This window comes from Chiloscyllium punctatum, chromosome 31, assembly GCF_047496795.1.
Source record: "Chiloscyllium punctatum isolate Juve2018m chromosome 31, sChiPun1.3, whole genome shotgun sequence".
Classification (NCBI taxonomy): Eukaryota; Metazoa; Chordata; class Chondrichthyes; order Orectolobiformes; family Hemiscylliidae; genus Chiloscyllium; species Chiloscyllium punctatum.
The window spans coordinates 15,301,695-15,325,389 of record NC_092769.1 but is presented as its reverse complement, the minus strand read 5'-3'; the positions used below and the strand labels follow the sequence as shown (position 1 = coordinate 15,325,389).

The following is a 23,695-nucleotide window of genomic DNA, read 5'->3' as shown; positions in this document are numbered from 1 at the left end:
ATAATATATGGATCTGACGAAACACATTAGAAAGACAAACAAATTATTCTGCAATTATTATAAGGATAGTGAATTCCTAATAAATGTTGTATTCTGAACAAATAAATTGACTCAATATTTTAAAATCACTTTGCTCTGATGTTGATTAGACGTACATTAAGATCGGTAAACTGAAGACTGAAATATAATACTTAGATTGATGGATTGAGGACAATAAATGAGCCATTCAATAGTTATTGAAGAGAATTATTTTTTGTCAAAATGCAGACAATACAGAAGTAATGTATTTCATTCAATTAGTTTACTTGTCGAAACATGCTATGTGATTTTAATTTATGTAATTTTATACTGATCGATGTTCAAACATTTGTGTCTGAATTAAGAAGAAAATAAAAAGATAATGAAAGTGAATAGGAGAGTGACCATAAGATACAGTCCGTGACATTTGATAGAAAAAGGAATTTGCATAATCTCGTGACTATTTAGTGTTAATAAATAATTTACTTCTCAGGTACTGAAGCAGTCCAAGTCCAAGTACAACAAGATCTGGACAATATCCAGGCTTGGGCTTACAGGAGGCAAGTAACATACATGCCACACAAATGCAGGCTATCACATATAAGACATAACCTAACCACCATCCCTTGACATTCGATGGTGTTACTATGACTGAACACCCACTATCAACATTATCCTGTGAATAATCATTGATCAGGAACGGAATTGGTCTCACCACATAAACACAGTGGCTACAAGAGTAATTCAACTCCTGGCTCCTGAAATCCTGTCCAAACGCTACTAGGCACAAGTCAGGAGTGTGATGGAATACTCCCACTTGCCTGGATGAGTGCAGCCCTAACAACACTCAAGAAACTTGATACCATCGGAATAAAGCAGCCCGCTTGATTGGCACTGCTGCTACTGAACATCAGTGGTGGTGAGGGTAGATGTTTGTGGATGTCCTAGCTACAATCTCTGCCTCTTCTTATTAACAAAGATAAAAGAATCTTACATTGCTCAACATTCTCATCAAAACCGAGTACAGTATTCACCCCAGCCCTCTTTTATACCAACCAGCAGCATTTCCACCACCAATAGCAGCTCCTCTTAAATTATTTTGTCAGTAACTTGTAATTAACTGGTTACTACAATTACAACTGAAAATGTGTTGCTGGAAAAGCACAGGTCAGGCAGTATCAAAGGACCAGGTGAATTGACGTTTCGGGCATAAGCCCTTCTTCAGGAAGGTCCTGAAGAAGCAGTGAACCACATTTTGAAATGATCTTTCTGAACATAATATAGATCAGGTTAAAACTGAAGTCGGTGTCTTACACAACTTGCTGAAAGGACACAGACAGTAGAATCTGAGGTGATCATGAGTGTATGGAGGTGAATGTGGGAGACAAGCTGGGACTTTATTGGAGTAGTCACTGTGAGAGGGAACAAATGCTGGATGCAGGGTTTCAGCAGCTGATGGACTGACGCTCAGGTGAGCCATCGGAAACTGAGCAAGTGACCACCATCTAATAGGACAGAGAAACTGATCCATCAGCCTGAAACTGACTGACCACGTGGCTGACAGTGACTCCAACACAAGTGAATGGAAACATTGCTCAGAGCCTGTTTCTGTAACATTCAACACAACCAGGAAATGGAAAGTGAATAATGAGCTGAAAACAAGGCCACTGCTCTGTTAGAGTCAAAATCATTCAATGTTCAGTTATTGGACATTATTGACTCTCAGAATATTCTAACCTGCAGAATCACAGTAAAAGGGGAAAGTAAACAACATTTTTGGCAAAGACAGAATGAGCCAACTGCTTGTATAAAAACAGCTCAGAACAAATGTGCTGAATCCTCCACAAACTGACAAACACAGGTACCATCAGTTTATAGATAGACAATGAAATTCTTCAGAAAAACCCTTCCCTGTTTATGGTGTGTGGTAGAAAACATTCTCAGTGAGAACTGCCACTTATTTCCTTTGAAAAGAATCTCTGTTTCCCCTCAGAAAAGCAGGTGTGCCCCAAACTTACAGACTGTCTTACAGACAAAGGAAACCTGATCAGGGACTCGCAGGTTAATTAAGCTATGAGTGACAGTCCATTGCACACAACAAGAGCTTAGACCACAACAGATTCTAGTGAAACCAACAATGCAATGAAAAAGGTGAATTAGTCTTAATAATCATGCAGCCTCTCTCAATCAAATAATCCCAGTCAACTTCTAAACATTTTAAAACTATTAATACCAATGTATACATATTTATTTACTTTCCTAATTTCCTCCAAAAAATATATATGACTATTCTCTTTAAAATATATTTTAAATGGTCAATTCATAATCACAATTCAGTTCCAATTATTCTTAGTGCAAAACAACTAGCAAACTAAAATAGTTTTCACGTCAATAATGACACTGGAAACTTTGTTATGTAGTTTACCCATATTTCCAAATATTGTTTTGGTTCATTATTCCAGTGAAGCTAAAATTCAAGTCTATTTATTTTCTCTGATATCCTTCCATTACTTTATTCCCTAATAACAATGCCCATGGTGTAATGGGTGACAAACATTAAATAAAATTGAATTTTCAATGCAAGAACTTGTACAAATAATCACATATTATTCAGTTCATTCATTATCGTTGATTATGAGGGTTATTTTCACTGTATGATCATGTTAAATTCACTTAAATAATCAGAGTAGAATTTTCACCTTTAAAGATATGTAAAGTGAATGTCAAATTATTAATATTTCAAGTAAAACCAAATTCACATTTTGCTCTGTGTTATTCCAGGAATGACAGGATGTGTTGAATTATTATGGGAAACAGGAACAAGTGAAGGTGGTGGCTCTCTGACGTGAGGCCTTAAAGCCAAAGGGCCAGGTGGTAGTTACAGTGGGGGAGGTACCGAGTGCCCCGCTGTCCTCAGAAGGCAGTGAGGATGGTGACACTGACTGGAACGGGTTAGATGACAAAGCATCCACGTATGGACAGAGGGACGACAATGGGTGGGATGACCCACCGCCCTATAAGGTCCAGAAGGCCGTGTCTGTGGCACCACTGGGCATCAAAGGTCAACTTGGACAGACAGTAGGGAGCAACAAAGGGAACTGACAGAAACCAAACATGAACCGTTCACCTGCTGAATAACAGATGTTGGTGTGTTAACACCCAGCCTGATAGAGAAATGGTAATAACGGGCCTTATTGGGACAATATGGATGAATTAGTTGAGGTACAGTCTCACCGATGATGGTGTTAGGCCAAAATCCTTTATGCCAAGATGCCCGGACGTGTACAGCAGAACCTGTCTCTGCAATGAGTGGGTGAGGGGTTGAGCCCCCCCCCAGTGCACAGCCGATGAGTGCCTCCAGGCATTCACAGATATTACAGGGATAAACTGGGGAGGGGACAGACTGAATGGGCTAAAATAACCTTGGTGTCTCAGGGAACCAAGGGTATTATCGAGGCTCATACAGAGAGGAAGCCTGAGGTGTGTAAGGACCACGGGGGATTACCAAACCCCAACCTGTGATGATGAAATAGGTTTGATGTATTTAACAGATGACATGGGACCCTATTTAACTGTAATTATAAACGTGGGACTGCCAGTGGGAGATCATTCTGATCACATTCTGAATTGGGCCATGAGAGCTGAGACAAACTCAGAAACACAGGGAGGGTAGTACAGTACAGGGAGGGTACTGCAGTACAGGGAGGGTAACCAGACCCACAATGTTACAAGGGAAGCAGGAAAGGGCACATAGACAAGGAACGTAGGCAGAGAGAGGGAGATAGATGTTCACATTGTGTGTGTGCCTGTGTTCACGTAGGCACATGAATATTCATTGACGCTGTGTTTGGGAACCAGCAGAACAAATATTAATAAAAGGAGCATCTATATCAGTTACCGAAACGGATTTGCCCCTCACCCCTCAATTACTAAAATGAGAGCAGTTGGAGAGGGAATCAAGGAAGCTGGATGAAATAAATCTGTCCCAATGCAGATCATCGATATGGCAAAATATATTCAGATATGGGAGTGTGAAACTGAGGAAGGGACCATTCTGGAAGTTGCCATTTTAGAACAGTTCAGAGCAACTATTGATGTAGAGGCACAAACTCTAATATGGGTACAATCTGGCCAGGCCCAGGACAGGAAGCAAAGGAGAGGCGACATCTCCAGAGTAGTTACCTTGCAGGGAGACTGGAACAGTCACAGAATCTGGGGAGTTATAGCTAGGACCCAAACAGCAGGGCGGGTAACTCAAACAGGAATGTGGGTTATTATCTGTAGATCCTGTAAAGATCGAGGGCCCTCTCACTCCCCACCCAAACTGGATCCCATTAAAGCTGGGGCTGAGAAGGCAATAATTGTGACAGTAACAGATTGAGAGAAGCAGGGAATAGTCAGACCAACAGTATCCCAGACTAATTCACAGAAGCCGGACAGCTCATCCCACCTCACTATTGATTAGACCTCCCTCAGTAAATCTGCCACTAAAGAGTATCCTACAGTACTGAACCACACCACTTTATTTAATGGATTAAAATTGCAACAGGATACAGTCTCAGCCCTTGATATTGTGAATGGGTTACTGTGGACCTAGAACGGTCAGAATAAGCTAGTATTTACTGTCTGAGGAAAGCAGTAGACCTGGATCCAGTTACCTCAGGGACCTCATAATATTCCAGTATATCCCACCGATATATGGCTGATGGAGTGCATCGATTTAATCTTACCAACACCTCATTGCCTCAGTTGGTGAGAAAGAACATATCCGGATATTACATAGAGTATTGGGTCAGGTCAGGCAGGCCGGGCTTAAAATTAACCCACAGAGCGTGGGAAGGTAGGGAGAGATGTACCTGGGACATCACATCAGGAAGATCAAATCAGGAACGGAGGGGGACAATCCCAGTGAAACGAAAGACCATGATTTCAAAACTATCCACCCGCACACTGTGAAGGGGATAAGGCAAACTTTAGGATTGTTTAATTATTGGAGGACTTTTTTGGAGAATGACCCAGAAATGGCAGAACCATCACGAGCCCTGACAGAAGCGCGGACATTAGCCAGGTGTCAGGCAGTCAGCATATACACAGAGAGACAGCATGCCTTTGGTATAGTTCATGACCAAGTGATAGCCTGGGCTCGGTGAGGGTAAATCACCCTGTCTGTGGGCACGTAGAGCATGAAGGACAGGTCAGAGAGTTAGTGGAAGCAGCTAACTTTCCCAGTGAAGCAGCAATAATGAGAATTAGAGCTCACAAGGTAGTCAAAACCCCACACCAATGGGGCAGTAAGTTTGTGGATAAGGCAGGTGAATAGACAATAGACAATAGGTGCAGGAGTAGGCCCTTCTGCCCTTCGAGACAGCACCACCATTCATTATGATGATGGCTGATCATCCTCAATTAGTATCCTGCTCCTGCCTTATCCCCATAACCCTTGATTCCACTATCCTTAATCACTCTATCCAATTCTTTCTTGAAAGTACCCAGAGACTTGGCCTCCACAGCCTTCTGGGGCAGAGCATTCCATATACCCACCATCTCTGGGTGAAGAAGTTTCTCCTCAACTCTGTTCTAAGTGGCCTACCCCTTATTTTTAAAATTTGTCCTCTGGTTCAGGACTCACCCATCAGCAGAAACTTGCTTCCTGCCTCCAGAGTGTCCAATCCTTTAATAATCTTCTATGTGAAATACTGACTGAAATAGTGCAGACATTTGAGGAGATGGCAATGGCCGTAGCTACAGAAGTGAGAGAGGAAGGTTTAAAGATATTCCCAGAAACAGTCCCACAACAGCAGAAACAGGAATGGGAAAAGGGTGGGGCAGTAATAGGACACGTCAGAGTCTGGATGATCCAGCAGTGCCACTACACTGTATAAGACAAACATTATTAAAAACATATCATGGGCTGGCCCATATTGGGGAGGATAAAATGCAATATCAGATGATCCACTACAATCCTTGCCTGGAACAGGGAGAAATACAGCAAGGTTTTGTCGAAGGTGTGTAGTCTGTTCACAGTGTGAGCCAGGGAAAGCAATAAAATGGAGGCAGCAGCAGGGACCCAGGGGCCCATGGGAACAATTACAGATGGATTTTACACACACACCCAATCCCAGGGAAGGAAGTCCTGCTGGGTTTTAGTAAATAGGTTTACTCAATGGGTGGAAGCATTCCCCTGCAGATTCTGACCAAGGGACAAATGTTACAGGGAACATAGCTCTTTAGCTATGTGACCTGTTTGGTACTGAACAGAAATCCCATCCCCCATACCACCCCCAGAGCTCTGGGACAGTAGAAGGAATGACGCAGACACTGAAAGCTAGTCTGACTAAGGCTCTCTCAGAGACAGGACAGCGATGGGTTAGAGTACTATTTAGCAGCCTAATAAAACTGAGGACAACCCCAGCAAAGGGGACGGGACAGTCCCCCTTTGAATTAGTGACTGGATGGACTATGCAGATACCACAGGGTATGGTAGTGGGAGGGCCGGAGATGTGTGGTAGTGGGAGGGCTGGAGATGTGCAATGACAAGGATAGGGTTAAACCATTTGTAAAAGAACTGGCAAAGCAGCCGCATGAGCTGAGAGAATCAGAGACTGGGAAAGGAAACATGGAAATATCCGAGCTGACATTCCAAACTCTGGAGTTCAGGTCAGGGGGAAAATATTACTGGATCGTATGAAGTAAACACATCAAAATGCTGGACTTATCTGGGGGAGCCAGAGAGGGACCTTTCCCATCCTGTATTAGTAAGGAGCTCTGAATAAACATTGGTCGTGGTGCTCAGCACAGAACTCAAGGCTCCTCTTTGATATTTCTTCCAGTAACAGTTGTGTAGGGGTATGTTGCTGGCTGGAGGTCTGTGACCAGTGCCTCTGTTCCACAAGGGTCAGAGCTGGGACATCTGTTGCTTGTAATATATATAAATGAAAAGTTTGAAAATGTAAACGTTTTAATTAGCAAGTTTGTAGATGGCACAAACTGTTGAAGTTGTGAATCGTGAAGAATGATGTCAAAGGATACAGCAAGAAAGAGATGAGTCAGAAAGTTTTGTGGGGAAATTGCAGATATATTTTAATTCAGACAAGTGTGAGGTGATGCATTTTGGAAGACACAAAGCAAGAGGAATTTGTACAATAAACGGAAGGGTCCTGAGCAACACTGATATACAGAGGGATCTTCAGTTGCAAGCTGAAAGATCCCTGAAAGTGGTGAAGGAGGTGAATGGCAGGCTTGCCTTCTTTAGTCAGGGGAATGATAATAAAACTATGATCAGGCCACCTTTCGGGGATTGTGTGCCGTTTTGATCACCACATTATAGGAAGAAGGTGAAGGCTTTTGGGAAGGTGGAAACAGGTTTACCAGGATGTTGCCTGGATTGGGAGAGGTTAGAAAATCTTGGATTGTTCTCTTTGGAAAGTCAATGTCTGTGGGGTGACCCAACTGGCACAGAGTTTGTAAACCATGGTTTACTACAGAAATTGTATCTCTTGTTAAAAAGAAGAAAGAGGCTTATGTGTTGATGAGGCAAAATGGTACAGATGAAGCAATAGAGAGTTACAGATCAGCTAGGAAGGATTTAAAGAGAGAGTTAAGAAAAGCAAAGGGAGGACACGAGCAGTTTTTAGCAAACAGAATTAAGGGTAACCCTGAAATTGACTGCGGTTAAAGTGGGCAGCACGGTGGCACAGTGGTTAGCACTGCTGCCTCGCAGCGCCGGAGACCCGGGTTCAATTCCCGCCTCAGGCGACTGACTGTGTGGAGTTTGCACGTTCTCCCCGTGTCTGCGTGGGTTTCCTCCGGGTGCTCCGGTTTCCTCCCACAGTCCAAAGATGTGCAGGTCAGGTGAATTGGCCATGCTAAATTGCCCATAGTGTAAGGTAAGGGGTAAATGTAGATGTAGGGGTATGGGTGGGTTACGCTTCGGCGGGGCGGTGTGGACTTGTTGGGCCGAAGGGCCTGTTTCCACACTGTAAGTAATCTAATCTAATCTAATCTAATCTAATACTGCCCACATTTCTGATCCCCTTATTCCAGGGTTGATGTGATCACACCAGAGAGGGTACAGAGGAGATTGATCAGAATGTTTCTACAATTGGAAAATATCTGCTCTGCGGAGAGATTGGATAGTCTGGGGATGATTTCTGAGGAGGATGAGCTGAGATTTAATTGAAGTGATAAAATGCTGAGGAATCCAGATCGAGTGGATAGGAAGGAGCTATTCATTAACTGAGAGGTCAGAAACTGGAGGATTTAGATTGAAACTAATTCTCAGAAAGAAGGGGAGAGGAGAATTCATTTCACTCGGAGATGGTGGGGAGCAGGAACTCATTGATGGACTGGCAGAGGCAGTAACCAGCATCACATTAGAATAAAAGGACATGGATGTAACTGAGATGCTGGAACATGCAGGGCTGCGGACTAAAGTCTGCAGAATGGGATCATTGTGATTGATTTAACATTTCTCCAGAATATTAAAGTCAAGTCCAATTTGAGAATTTATGAACATCATCCGACCTGAATTCCAAATGTCAGAATAAATTTATCAGAAAGTTCAGCACAGCTCGAGGACACTTGGCCTATCCTGCATGTGTTGGCTGTAATAGAATGACCCAGGCTTTACAGCGTTATGTACTCACCAATGAGAGCAGCAATTTCAGACTGTGTACTCTGCCCTCTATGTTGTTATAATCTGTTTTTTCAATGTATTTCTTTCAGAGCTGCTCACCTTGTTTCCTGGTTTCTTTCCCAGCCCTAAATCCATTCCCCATGGCCTTGAGGGACTACCATTTCTGCAATTTAATTTCTCCTGCCTTCCCCCGTGTGACAGACTGTCTTTTTGTCCTTGTCTCACCCCCACCTTGCACACAACTTGTTACATTTCTGATGGTTCCCAGACCTCTGTGACTTCACTGCGCATCCTGGGTCAGGGGCACAAGTTGTGAATTCTCTTCCTCATGAGATAATTGGAAATCTGTCTGGCTGCAATTTCCCCCAGATTTTATTTTGTAAATAAAAGAGGATTTGCGTCAGAGTCAAGTATTTGTGAGCCTTCATCCACAATCCTGAGCACTTAGACATAATATGTGACCCTCCCACAGATGTGCAGGTTTGATGGATTGGCTGTGCTAACATGGCCTGTAGTGTGTAGGTAAGGTGGGTTGTGTTAGCCATGCTAAATGTGGGGTTATGGAGGTAGGGTGGGACAGCAGGTCATTGCAGACTCGATGGACCGAATCGTCTCTTTGTGCGCCTCAGGGATTCTGTAATTCTAACTAGTTGTGATTGTTGTCACATTTTCCTAAGTCCAGGTTCATTCATCTCAGGTACACATGCTACCTTTTGTGTTTCTGTGTGTGCCCGTAGTGTTAGGTAAGGGGTAAATGTAGGGGTATGGGTGGGTTGCGCTTCGGCGGGTCGTGTGGACTTGTCCACAGTCTCCATGATTGTGCAGATTCAGTGGATCAGCCATGGGAAATGCAGTGTTAAAAGGATGGAGTGCTCCAGGTGGGATGCTCTTTGGATGGTTGGTGGGGTTTGATGGGCCAATGCTCTCCTGCCACACTGTTGAGATTCTATTCTATGATTGTGGATAAAGGCTATTCTATGATTGAGGATAAAGCAGGGTGTTCTTGGAGAGGCGGTAATAACTGGAAAGCTGAATCCAAAAATCACCACCTTCACCAAAGGAGATTTTCGGAAAATGACAGATAGTCAGGTGGATTAGCATTCCAATCTTAGATAGTGAGGAAGCGTGTAGGAGATAATGATTTTGCAATTTTAAACTGAGGGGAGACAGTGATTTATGGTTTTAGATTGCGTCGTACATTCGCAGTGTGAATATCCAACCTGTACTTTATTACAAAGCCAAGGTCACTGACAATGAAAACCAAAACACCCAGGAAACATCGCCTCACCACGTAATCTGATAAAAGAATTCTGATAAGTCTGGTTGAATTTAGAACAAAGATGAAAAGTTGGAAGATTAAATCCAATCCCAAGATCCAGTGCTTAAACAAAAGGTGACGACAATAGGATGAGGCAGGAGTTGGCTAATGTAGACTGGAAACAAAGACTTTATGGTGGGAAAGTTGACGGACAGTGCGGGAATATCAAAGAAATTTTTTGAAGTGCTCAGCAAAAGTATATATCAGGGAAAAGGAAGGACTTTAGGAAAAAAGGAATAATCTGCCATGGGTGGCTCAGGAAATAAGGGAGTCTATCAAACTGAAATAGAATGCATACAGATTGGCAATGACCATGGAGATTAGAAAAACTTTAAAGATCAACAGAAAGCGAGATGGGATTGGGGGAGAAAAGTGATTAATAGCTATCCCCAGGGCTGGAATAACAGTTTATACTGCTAGAGGGGAACATGATGTTTGGGGAACATATGGCCTCTAATTGTTGAAGCACTTAACTGTTACCATAGAGATAATCCTAAGCAAGTTAAAAATCACAGCACACTCCAAAAGCTTGTATTTCCAAATAAACCTGTTGGACTATAACCTGGTGATGTGTGGTTTTTAAACTTTGTCCACCCCACCACCAGCTCCTCCACATCAGAATCCTGACAGACAGCCCCACTGAAACTGAAGTACCTATCACATACTTGAGGGAGCCACAGGGGCGTGGGGGAGGGGTGTGTGGTTTAACCACAAAGTGCTGAACTGAACTAGACTTTCTAACTGCCGTTGCCATGGAGATAATACTGAGAGACAGTCTCTATTCAAGGTCCCAAACCACAAAGGTATAAGAGTGGGAGCTGTACATTGGACAGGTGGGGAGTTACTTGATGCTGCCTGAAGGTGTTTTGCTTGTACACTATCCAGGTAACTGCCATGTCTCATCAATAAAGTCTCAAAGAAGACCTCTCTGAGTTCTGTGCCTAGTTATTCCTATCCAGCAGGGTTCAGGAATATGAGCACACAGCAGTCAGTCTTCACAGTGGAGGATACGAAGAACATGCCAGTAATTGATAAGGAGACTGAGGAAGGTGAGGACCTAGATAATAACCATTATCGTGAAAGAGTTAGAACTGGATATGCTAATGTAGCTAAAGGTAGACAAGTCTCATTGCCCTGATGGGATACATCCCAGGATACCAACAGAGTTAGTGGGAGAAATAGCAAATGCACTTAGAGTCATAGAGTCTGACAGCAGAGACAGGCCCTTTGGCCCATGCCGACCAGAAAGTCCATCCACGCTAACTCCATTTCCCTGCACTTGGCCCATTTGCTTCTGACCCTTTCCTATCCATGTATTTGTCCAAATGTCTTTTACCTGTTGTGAGTGTTCCTGCCTGAACCATTTCCACTGGCAGCTCATTCCATATACATACCACCCTCTGTGTAAAACAGTTGCCCCTCAGCTTCCCTTTTATTCTTTCTCCTCTAACCTTCAACTGATCCAATCAAGCCGTCCAATCCTTGAGTTCCTGGGAAAAAGACTGAGTGCATTCACCTTATCCATGCCTCTCATGGTCTTATACACTTCTAGAAAAGAATCCCCTCAGTTTCCTCTGCTCCAAACATAAAATCCTCCCTTGTCCAACCTCTCCCTATAACTCAGACCCCTGAGCCCTGGTAACATCCTTGTAAATTGTTCTGCACTTTTTACAGTTTAATAACTGAAACCTCCATTACATCCATCATATTTCCAGTGTTTCCCTGCGGGGCTGGAACCGACGGGACAATGCCAATGGATTACAATCCATGATCGAGAATGAACCCCTTTACAACAATCCCGTTTTCATAGTGTTCCCCATGGTGCAGGTATCCTTGTGTCTTTCTGGTTGCATGGTTAATTAAAGACTTGTCCTTCTACAAAGCAAAGTTGTGGCTTCATTGTTCCTGGGAAATGTGCCATGATTTTTCAGACTTTCAAAAACAAATGAACTCTCTCTCCACACTCACCACGCTGACATGGACTTGGCTGTGTCTCAGTACTTTTCCAGTCACATTGAGATTTGAAATATTTGCCCACGGACAGAATGCACACCTTTCCATCCAGATGAAAAGGCCAATGATATTCAGATCGGCACGGATCAAGTAACTATCAGATTTGACCATGAAGTTCAATTTGTATTTCTCATCCGCAAATCCACCCTTTCAGTACCATACAACAGAGCACACAAGTTACCACTGTTAATACAGGATGGAAATTCATAAGACAATTGTAGTATTAAACTGTAGTTTTCTTGTTTCTCCCAAAGCTTTAAACCTCAGTCTCACAATTTCTCTCTTCTGTGAACTGAAATCCAAACCAATCCCCCCACTCCTTTCCTCCACACCCAGTTCTCTCACACACTCTCTCTTCGAATCCAGTTTCCTAGCTCCTGATGAGAACCATCCTGCATACACAGCTTCCTGCACACTCTGGCCAAGACCCATCTTACTAAAATGAGCCAAATTAGAATTCTAATTGCAGGCCCATCCTTGTCCCTTTCCATAACAACCCTGAATCTTCACAAAAGAGTTCTAATAACTTTCTGCAAAACGCTGCACCACTGATAGTCTGATCACATATCAGGGTAGCAAGAGAGGGGCCATTCCCCTGGGTCCTGCTCCCAGAGGGATGAAGCTGCTAATGATAGATTAATCCCTCACACCCACAGCCTCCTTCCCAGGCACTGACCTATACTGTGCATAATCCCACAATTGCCAGCACTGCACCCATGCACTTGTCTCCCCTCCTACAGCACGAGCTCCCGATCATACAGGAGTCCAGGTGATTGACAGCAGCTGCTGCCCAATATATCAGAATCCCTACAGTATGGAAACAGGCCCTTCGGCCAAACAAGTCTATACCGACCCTGCAAACAGTAACTTACACAGACCTATGCCCCCTAACTAATTTAATCAATACTATGGGCAATTTCGAATGGCCAATTCACCTGCTCTGCACATCTTTAGATTGTGGGAGGATGCACAAACCCCACACAGACAGTCGCCCGTGGCCGGAATCGAACCCGGGTACCTGGTGCTGTGAGGCAGCAGTGCCAACCACTGAGCTGTCTCTATAGGGTGGAGGGGGCGGGGCTGGAGGACTGGGACAACGAGATTGTAAACAATGAATGAATGTGGTGAACACTGGGAGATGGACAGGTCAGTGAGGGACAGGAGCAGTGCAGCAGCAGGCGGGGATCCTGGACAAACTGAGCAATGGGAGAGTCTGACAGGAGAGAAACTACAGGAAGGGTCTGTTTGGAGGCTCAGGCAGGGACAGCTGGGAGACAGTATGGCCTGGTGGCTTGGGCAGGTTTACTAATCAGCCTCTTCAAAGATGCTGTTACTCAACTCTGAGCCTGATCCTCCTGATCTAGAGGTAAGGACACGTACACTATTCCCTGGTGGGCAAGGGATACAAGGACTGCCTTTCAAAAGGAACTCCCCTGTGTTGGTGACATGAACAAGACTCAATACAGACTCACTGAGAAAATGCTGGCGTCCTTGAACTTCATCCAGAATATTAACACCTATAACTGGGCAACGCAGACCCCAATGTACAGAGTTAAATCCTGGATACCAATAACAGCTTTGTGCATGGGAAATCATATCTCATGAATTTGACTCAGTTTTTTTTAAGAAGTAACAAAGAGGATTGCTGAGGTCAGAGCATGGACATGATCTACATGGACTTCAGTAACGTGTTTGACAAGGTTCCTCATGGGAGACTGGTCAGCAAGGTTAGATCGCATGGAGTACAGAACTGGCCCGAAGGTAGAAGGCAGAGGGGGCTTTTCAGGCTGGAGGCCTGTGACCAGTGGAGTCTCACAAGGATCGGTGCTGGATCCACTACTTTTCGTCATTTATATCCATGATTTGGATGTGAACATAAGAGGTATTGTAAATAAGTTTGCAGATGACACCAAAATGGGAGATGTAGTAGACAGTGAAAAAGATTACCTCACAGTACAAGAGGATCTGGATCAGATGGTTGATGGATTGAGGAGTTTAGTTTAGAAAAATGCGAGCTGCTGCATTTTGGAAAAGCCAACTTTAGCAGGACTTATACAGTTAATAGTAAGTTCCCGGGGAGTGCTCTAAACAAAAAGAGTCCTTGCAGGTTCATAGTTCCTTGACAGTAGAGTAGCAAGTAGATAGGATAGTGAAGGCAACAGTTGGTCCGCTTGTGTTTACTGGTCAGAGCATTGAGTATAGGGGTTGGGAGGTCATAGTGCGGCTGTACAGGACATTGCAAAAGTTGCCGAATCAATATTCCATAGAATTCTGTTCTCCTTCCTATCAGATGGATGCTCTTAAAGAGATCAGAAAAGAATTAAAGCATTGTTGTGGTTCTGTTCGCCGAGCTGGGAATTTGTCTTGCAAACGTTTCGTCCCCTGTCTAGGTGACATCCTCAGTGCTTGGGAGCCTCCTGTGAAGCGCTTCTGTGCTGTCGCTTCCGGCATTTATAGTGGCCTGTGTCTGCCGCTTCCGGCTGTCAGTTCCAGCTGTCCGCTGTAGTGGCCGGTATATTGGGTCCAGGTCAATGTGCTTGTTGATAGAGTCTGTGGATGAGTGCCATGCCTCTAGGAATTCCCTGGCTGTTCTCTGTTTGCCCAACTCTATCAACAAACACATCGACCTGGACCCAATATACCGGCCACTACTGCGGACAGTTCGAACTGACAACCGGAAGCGGCAGACACAGGCCACTATAAATGCCGGAAGCGACAGCACAGAAGCGCTTCACAGGAGGCTCCCAAGCACTGAGGATGTCACCTAGACAGGGGACGAAACGTTTGCAAGACAAATTCCCAGCTCGGCGAACAGAACCACAACAATGAGCACCCGAGTTACAAATCTTCTACCAAACTTAGAATTAAAGCATGTTGCCAGGGTTGAATAGGCTGTTTTCCCTGGAGCGTCAGAGGCTGAATGGTGACCTGAAAGAGATTTTTAACATCAGGCTGGGCATGGACAGGGTAAATAGACAAGATATTTGCCCTGCAGTGGGGGAGTACAGAACGAGGGGACTGGGAGGGAGGGTAGGTAGGTAGACAGGGATGGGTGGATTTAGAGGGGTGGGACTGAAATGGGTGGAGAAAGAGAGGGGGGATTGAGAGGAGTGGCATAGAGACAGATGAGGACAGAAAGTGGGATTAGAGAGGAGGGGAACAGACACGGGGAACAAAGGGTGGTCGGGCGCGACTGACAGAAAGGGGGAACAGGCCGACAGAGGGGGAGAACAGGCCAACGGGTTGAGGGGTGTGTGGCCGATGTGGGGGGGGGGGGGGTGGGGGAAAAAAAGAGTCAGGCCAACAGAGGGGAGGGGGGAACAGGCCGACGGGGGGGGTGGGGGTGGGCGGGCAGAGAGAGCAGGGGAAGATGGGCAGAAAATGTAGAGTTATTTTATAGATCTTAAGCTCAACCCTGTTCCTGTTTTCTCCTCCTCACCTTAATTCCCTCTGAAGGGCTCAGAACAACTGCGTAGTTCTTGGAAAGTAGAGTTTCAGGGAGATCAGGTTCTGAACGTGGCATTTAGGACACGAACATTGAATGGAACGTGCTGATCAATAAATGGACTCTGGTTCGATTCCACTGTCTGTGTGGTGTTTGCACATTCTCCCTGTGTGTCTGCGTGGGCTTCCTCTGGGTGCTCTTAATTTCCTCCCACAAATCCAAAGACATGCAGGTTAGCTGGATGAGCTTTGGGTAATGGTAGGTTACAGAGTTAGGGTGGAATGCTGTTTCGATGGTTGGTATGGTCTCATGGGCCGAAAGGCCTGCTTCCACACTGTAGGGATTCTGTCACTGAGTATAGGGATTAGGAGGGCACGTTGTGGCTGAGTAGGGCATTGGTGAGGTCAGTTTTAGAATACTGTATTCAATTGTGGTCTCCCTGATTTCACAAAGATGTTACCAGAATAGGACTCAACCTCTTAATGACAAGTTCCTGGGAAGTGTTGACAGACAAACAGACCGTGCAGTGTGGGTTGATAGTTCCTTGAAAGTGTGGTTGAAGGGAGACAGGTCGGTGAAGGTGGTGTGCGGTATGCTAGCTGTTATTGGGCAGTGCATTGAGTATAGGAGTTGGGAGATCATGTTTCGGTTGCAGTTTATTGGCTCGGCCAATTTTGGAATCCCCAGACTGCTTTCAATTGCAGTCTCCCTGCGAAAGGAAAGATGTTGGGAAACTTGCAAGAGTTCAGAAATTTTTTTCCAGGGTGTTGCCAGTATTGGAACATTTGAACCATCGGGAGAGGCTGAATAGGCTGAGGCTATTTCCCTGCAGCACTGGACACTTTAGGTAGTTTTATCGAACTTTATAAAAATTATGAGGAGCAATGATAGTGTGACTAGTCATGGTTTCTTTTTTTCTCAGGGTAGGGGAGTCCAAACAAATGTGAATCTTTTTTCCAAGGTGGAAATGACAAATTCTAGAAGAGAGATGGCAAGTTTAAAGGATATGAAAACCGAACCAACTGAAGATGCTGTGAACCAGGAAGAGAAACAGAAGTTTCTGGAAAAGCTCAGCAGGTCTAGCAGCATCTGTGAAAAGAAATTAGAGTTAACGTATCGGAGGAAGGGTGACCAGACCCAAAACTTTAACTGATTTTTCTTCAGAGATGTTGCATGACCTGCTGAGCATTTCTAACATCTGTGCAAGTTTAAAGGGAGTTGTTTGGCGTATATACCTGACAGGAACTTTATAAAGTGCAGGTGAGACCACATCTGGAGTAATGACAGAAGTTTTGGTCCCTTTATTTAAGGAAATACATCATTCCATCAGAGGTATTTCAGAGAAAATTGACTGGGATGAACCCTGGTTTGCAGGGATTATCTTTAAAGAAAAGGCTGAAGAAGTTGGGACTCTACTCATTGGATTTGGGAAGAATGAGAGGGGATCTCATTGTAACATGTAGGATTCTTAAGGAGTTTGACAGGATAAATACTGAGAGGATGTTTCCCATCATGAGGGAGTCTGGAACCAGATTCTGGGTCAGTCACAGAATCACGGATTCTGTTTTGGATTCGTCAAGTTTAAGGCAACACCGACACAGGTCAGGGGTTTCATAAGCAATGGAGCTGGGGTGAGGTGGAGACAAGCAACATTTTAAGAGATTGGAATTCCTGGTGTTTGTGATTGTGTAGATGTCTGATCAGAAGGTCACCTTGGGGTCAGATATGAGAGCAATATTGTCAAGAGTGTGGTTCTGCCTCAGACAGTTCCCAGGGAGAGTGAGGGGCTCAGCAGTAAGGGAAAGTGATTTGTAATAGCAACTGAAGGCAATGGGTTTAACCATTGCAATGTTCCGTTGCAGGAAATTGCAGCCAATCGCGTAGTGGGAGCGTGATGAGCAGTTTGATAACTGAGTAATGGAGAGGGATGATGGGGAGGGATAGCTGGGCATTGTCAGTGTACATGTGAAACCTAACACGGTGCTTTAGGACAATGTCACCTCCTGGCAGTATGGAGGTGAGAAACAGGAGGGACCAAGGAGAGATCCTTAAGGGACACCAAATACAGGGAATTCAGAAAGGAAAGGGAGAGTCAGGATGGAGTAGGTTTTTGCAACAACGGTGGGGTCAAATATTAGTTTGTAGCAGAATGGGAGAGAAGGACATAACCAGAAAAGACAGACAGGTAGAACAAGGAACAATATCTGTGAATGGGGGAGGGGGGGTGATGAGGAGGAGGAGCAGCCCAACTCCAAAAGTACTATTCCTACATCAGTGACATCACCCAACTCCACCCTAGTCTCAGCTCATTTACTGAAATACTCCTCCATCCCTGTGTTATCTCCAGACTTCATGATCCAAACACACTCCTGGCCAGCCTCCCACATTCAACTTCCATGTAATCTCAAGAGTATCTAAAACCCTACTGCCCAAGCGCTCACTTGTACCAAAACTTGTTGATTCATCAAAAGGCTCCTATTAACAAGCAACAATTTAAAATTCTCACCCTTGATGTAATTCCTGGCTGTGAACATCCCTGTCTCCCTGAACCACACAATCTGTGAGACCTCGACAACTCATTTTCTTTCAGACTCCCAACGATATGTTTAATAAATGCTTCACCTGTCTAGCTGTTTCTACCGTTGCCAAGGCAACACGGTATGGAATTCCCACCCTAACCCCCTCAGACCTGCTTTCCTCCTTTAAGGTATTCCTGAAAACCTGCTTATTTGGCAATTCTTTTGATCACCTGACCTAATATCTCCAGCTGTGGCCTTATGTCACAAGTTCTCAATCATATGTCTGTGGAATTATAAACATGATAAAAAAAAACAACTGTTGTTGATTTGCACACATTTTGTCAATTCTTCACTGTCGCTGAGTGAATAATCTATAACAGCTCTTACCCAAACACATTGTAGGAGCACCTTCACCACACGAACTGTAGCTGTACAAGGAAGTCAAACATCACCTTCTCCACAGGCAATCGGGCTTTAGCACTGATCACTGGTATCTGTGGACGGAGAAACACACAGTTGATATTTCAGGGAGTGCAAAATGCATTATCGGGAGGGAAAATGGTACAGAATTTGGGATTTTTTAATTTGTGTTTTACTACGTGCACCAAGTTCTGTAAAACCTCTCATCCCATACCATGAAAATTTCCTCCTCTTCCTGGTCAATATGTTTTTCCTTCCCCCTGCCCTGCACCTTCACACATTTCCAACGCCTTGGTCACAACAACACTGTGCTGTCAGTGAAGTTTATCACGTGGTTGAGTATTGCCCCGCCCCTCATTCATTCTGATTGGTTGAAGGACCAACGAGCACCTCTAGCCACAGTTCCCCCACTCTTATTGGTCCTGCGCTGATATCAATAATCCGAAGCCCACTGTGGGCTGGAGCATGCTCAGTGCTTCCTGCTTTTACTGCTGTTCATCAGGTATGAGAGAGAGAGGGCTCATCCCTGTTTCTCCTGAGGTCAGACAATAACAACAACTACCTGCATTGTATGGAGCCTTTCACATTGACAAATCTCCTCAAATGCTTCACGAATGATGGAAACGTTGATTAAAGAGAACGATTTTTAGATACATCTTTAAGGCGGAGAGAGAGAGTTAGGGAGGATATTCCAAAGGTTCGTGTCCTCGGCAGCTTCAATCGTGGAGTGATATAGGTGGGGAACAGCTCACAATGGAGACAGCTAGTGGCTAACCATAAGTTGGATTAGTGGTGCTGGAAGAGCACAGCAGAACAGGCAGCATCCAACGAGCAGCGAACGTCGATTTCGCTGCTCGTTGGATGCTGCCTGAACTGCTGTGCTCTTCCAGCACCACTAATCCACTATTTGCTTTCCAGCATCTGCAGTCATTGTGTTTACTTCATTGATGCTAACCATAAGTTAACAACCTCATGTCGTAGCCCCCTACCCCACACACCAGTTCTCACAGTCTGCCATTACACACTACCTATAGTTAGCCACTAACAGTCTCCATTAACAGCTAATCATCCTCCCCCAGACAGATTGTTATCCACTCCTTTACCCAACCGTTCTTCTCACTCTATCCCCACCTATCGTTTACTCCTTTTATCCTCCCCTTCAATCGTACCTTCTGCACTAAAACTGACTTGTTTTCTCAGTAATATCTGTCCTGAGGAAGGGACACTGGGTCTGAAACTTTATCTGATTTCTCATCACAGATGCTGCCAGACCTGCTGAGCTTTTCCAGAACCTCCTGGTTGTTGTTTCTGATTTACATCTTCTGCAGTTCTTTTGGTTTTAATTTACCGGGAGTTTGTAATTCAGGTCCCACAGCCTCTGTCCCAGTCTCTGCTGTCTCTCCCAACCCCACCCAGTGACACGGCACCTGCACAGCTCATGGACAGGCGCTGTCTTGCTGGCCACACCCCTCATTCACTCCCATTGGCTGCAGGACCACACAACCTCTCCTATTGGTCTGGAGCTGTCGTTAATTAAGCTGGCGCCGATTGAGAGTGGTTGGTTCCTCCCTGTCTCTGCCCTGGGATGAGCTCCATCATTCACAGTGAATGGGGTTGTATCACAGAGCACAGGGGCTGGGGGCTATTCAGCCCATTGGGGCTGTATTCTCTCCCTCTGGAGATGCTGCAAGTCGGTCCCAAGTCCCCTCCCATGTGCCCACGGCCCCCCAAATCTTACCTTAAAAAGTAAAATTCCAAGTCTGTTTCAGAATACCTGCTGAATCTGTGTCGTTCAGACTGTTCCAGATGCTCAGAACTTACTGAGGAAAATAGTATTCACATTTTCACCTTGTATTATTTGTCAATTACTTGAAAGTAGTTACTAAAAATTGTGACAGTGCTAACAATTCCTCTCTCTCTCTGCAAATTCAAGACCTTGGAACCAAATCTGCACCAGGTCGAAATCACTGCTTCACCTTCTCAGCTCCAAGGATATTTATGTTTGCTTCAGCTAGCTCGCCACAAAATAGAGGAATGCATCTTAATTTATTAGGATCAAAGAAACAGACCTTCGGTCCAATTCGTCCATGCCAACGAGGAATCCTAAACGAATGGATTCCCATTTACCAGCTATTGGCCTGTATCCATCAAAACCCTTCCTATTCATGGACCCAATTGGAAGCCTTTTAAATGTTGTGATTTTTCAGCCTTCACGACTTCATCTGGTAACCCCTCCCATACACACACCACACTCAGCTTGAAAACGTTGCCTTTTAGATCCCTTTTAAATGTTTCCCCTCTCAACTTAAACCCAGGTGCTCTAGTTTTGGACCCACCTAACCTGAGGAAATAGGACCCCGGCTGCTCACCTTATTCACACCCCTCGTGATTTTATATATCTCCATGAAGTCACCTCTCAGTCTTTGACTCTCCAGAGAAAATAGCCCCAGCCTATTCAGCCTCTCCCTGTCGGCCAAATCCTCCAATCTTGGCAACGTTTTTGTAAATCTTGTCCAAACCTTTTCAAGTTTCACAACATCCTTCCCAGAACAGGAAAATTCAAACTGAAAACAGAATTCCAGAAGTGGCTTAATCAATGTCCTGTCCAGCCACAATATGACATCCCAGCTTCTGTATTCAATGCATTGACCAATAACGGAGAGCGTTAATGGAGTCCCATTTGCCAGCGGTTCACCCTTATCCCTCTAAATCGTTCCTCTTCATGTACCCAATCAAATGCCTTTTAAATGCTGCTGTACTAAACTCCACCCCTTCCTCTAGCAGTTCACTCCATACTTGCAATGCCCTCAACATGAATAAGATGCCCCTTAGATCCCTTTTAAATCTTTTCCCTCTCACCTTAAGCCTGTACCCTCTAGTTCTGGACCCACCGAACTTGGGAAAAAGTCCCTGACTGCTCACCTTATCCATGCCCTTCATGATTTTATAAGATCACCGCTCAGACTCCAACTCTCCAGGGAAAATAGACAGCCTATTCAGCCTATCCCAATAGCTCAAACCGTCCAATCCTGGCAAAGTCCCTGGAAATGTTTTCTGAACCCTATCAAGTTTCTCAACGTTATTCCGAGAACAGAGAGATTGGAACTGAAAACAGAATTCCAGAAGGGCCTCAATCAGTGCCCTGTCCAGCCACAATATGACGTTACAACAGCTGCATTCAATGCATTGACCAATAACGGGGAGCGTACCAAATGCTGCATTCACTCCCTTACCTACCTGTGACTCTACGTTCAAGGAACTAGGAACCTGCACTCCAAGATCTCTTTGTTCAGCAATGTTCCCCAGGACTTTACCATTAAGTGTATAAGTCCTGCCCTGATTTGCCTTTCCAAAATACAACAGCTCACATTTATCTAAATTGAACTCCGTCTGCCATTCCTTGCTCCAATGGCTCATCTGATCAAGATCCTGTTGTATTCTGAACTAACCTTCTTTATTCTACACATCCAATTTTGGTGTCTTCTGTAAACCTACTAACCATACCTCATATATTCACATTCAAGTCATTTATTTAAGGGCCCAATATCCATCCTTGCAGCACATTGCTGCTCACAGGCCTCCAGTCCGCAAAGCAACCCTCCATCATCATCCTCTGTCTCCTACCTTCAAGGCAGTTTTGTAATGGCTTGCTCTCCCTGCATTCCATGTTATCTAACCCTGCTAACCAGTCTGCTTTGTGGAACCTTGTTGAATGTTCATATAAACAACATTCACTACCTGGCTTAATCAATTTTCTTTGTCACTTCAAAACACTCACTCAAGTTAGTGAGACCCAATTGTGCACGTACAAAGCCACATTAACTCTCCCTGATCATTCCTTACCTTTCCAAACACATGGATATCCTGTCCCTCAGAATCCCTTCCAACAACTTGCCTGCCACTGACTTCAGGCTCACTGTTCTCTTGTTCCATGGCATCTCCTTACCACGTTTTTAAAAATAATGGCACCTCACCTGTCGCTATCAATGATACAAATACCTCAGGAGAGGCCCAACAATCACTTCCCTAGATTTCCAGAAAGTTCCAGGATACACCTGATCAGGTTCCAGGGCTTTATCCACCTTGATGCGATTTAAGACATCCAGTACCACCACCTCTGTAACATGGACACTTTTCAAGTTACCAGTGTTTATTTCTCCAAACTCTCGAGCTTCATATACTTCACCAATAAAAATGACGTGAAATATTTGCATATCTTTTGCACCCCCTGTGGTTCCATAGACAGCCATGTTCAAAACCATACCCTGAGCCCATCTGCCTGACCTGTCAGGTCTCTTGCACTGAAATAAATGCAGTGTAACTGGTCCATCGCACCTCATTCTGTGACTTGCTCTTGCCTGCCTTGACAGTTTGACCTGTGAACAGTACCAGCCTCAGACTCACCTCTTTTCTCACTATCCCTTTAGGATTACCCCGACTCCCTCACTGGTTTAATGCCTCCCGAGTGGCACTAGCAAATCTCCCTGCTCGTCAGGACCCCATGCTTTCACCTTCCTACGCCATTGGTACCAATGTACAATGACCTCCCACTGGTTATTTTCCCTTTTGAGAATATTCTGCTCCCTCAGAGACATCCTTGACACTGACACCAGGGCGGCACCACCCCATTCTGATGTCTCACTGTCAGCTGCAGAAACGGCAGACTGTGCCCCTGACTAGAGAGTCCCCTCTCACCATCGATCGTGTGGAACTGGATATACTTCACATTATGTTAGAAGCCAGTCTCAGTACCAGTAACTTGGCTGTCAGTGCTACATTCCTCTGAAAGTGTATTACCACCTACATTTTCCAAAACCGTATACTTGTCTGAGATGGGGATAGCCACAGGAGACTCCTGCAGTACCAACCTACCCCTCCTAGCTTTCCTGGAGGTAACCCATCTACCTGACTGTATCTGCAGTATCCTGCATTCCTGAGACTGCCACCTATCACACCGCCCACCCCACCCCCGGCTCCTGTCAATTCTTCACTGCCTTTAATCACTCCTCCACCAATCCATACGTTCCAATAGGATTTGCAATCACACTTCCTGCAGACAATTATCAGGATCATTGAAACTCTCCCTAATCTCCCTCATCTGACAGGAACAGCACGCCACTCTACAACAGGCCATCTCTCCGCCTTAACAATCGACAGACCAAGACAAAGGCACAGTCTTACTGCTCGAAAAATACTGCCCGAGAATAACTTAATGCTTACGTTTTATATCTTAAACATTTAATCAAGAGACCCTAAGACATTAAAAAGAAAGTCACCTGACTCACGATTGTAGATTTAATAAAATAAAACCGACTAAGATTGATATT

General features: G+C 44.7%; 1 long non-coding RNA gene across 6 annotated transcripts in view; it reads right to left on the bottom strand.

Annotated features, from left to right (window-relative positions):
* Positions 1-23,695, bottom strand: part of LOC140456912 (uncharacterized) — a 43,492-nt gene that overhangs the window by 10,331 nt on the left and 9,466 nt on the right. For 3 of the 6 annotated variants that reach the window (XR_011953190.1, XR_011953187.1, XR_011953189.1), the window contains exons 1-2: positions 18,583-19,030; positions 18,336-18,442 (exon numbers count right to left, since the gene is read on the bottom strand). This is a non-coding gene — a long non-coding RNA (uncharacterized lncRNA). Of the gene's footprint in view, positions 1-18,335; positions 18,443-18,582; positions 19,031-19,640; positions 19,767-23,695 lie in introns of those variants that run through there. The other 3 variants (XR_011953188.1, XR_011953191.1, XR_011953192.1) reach the window with 2 other exon arrangements.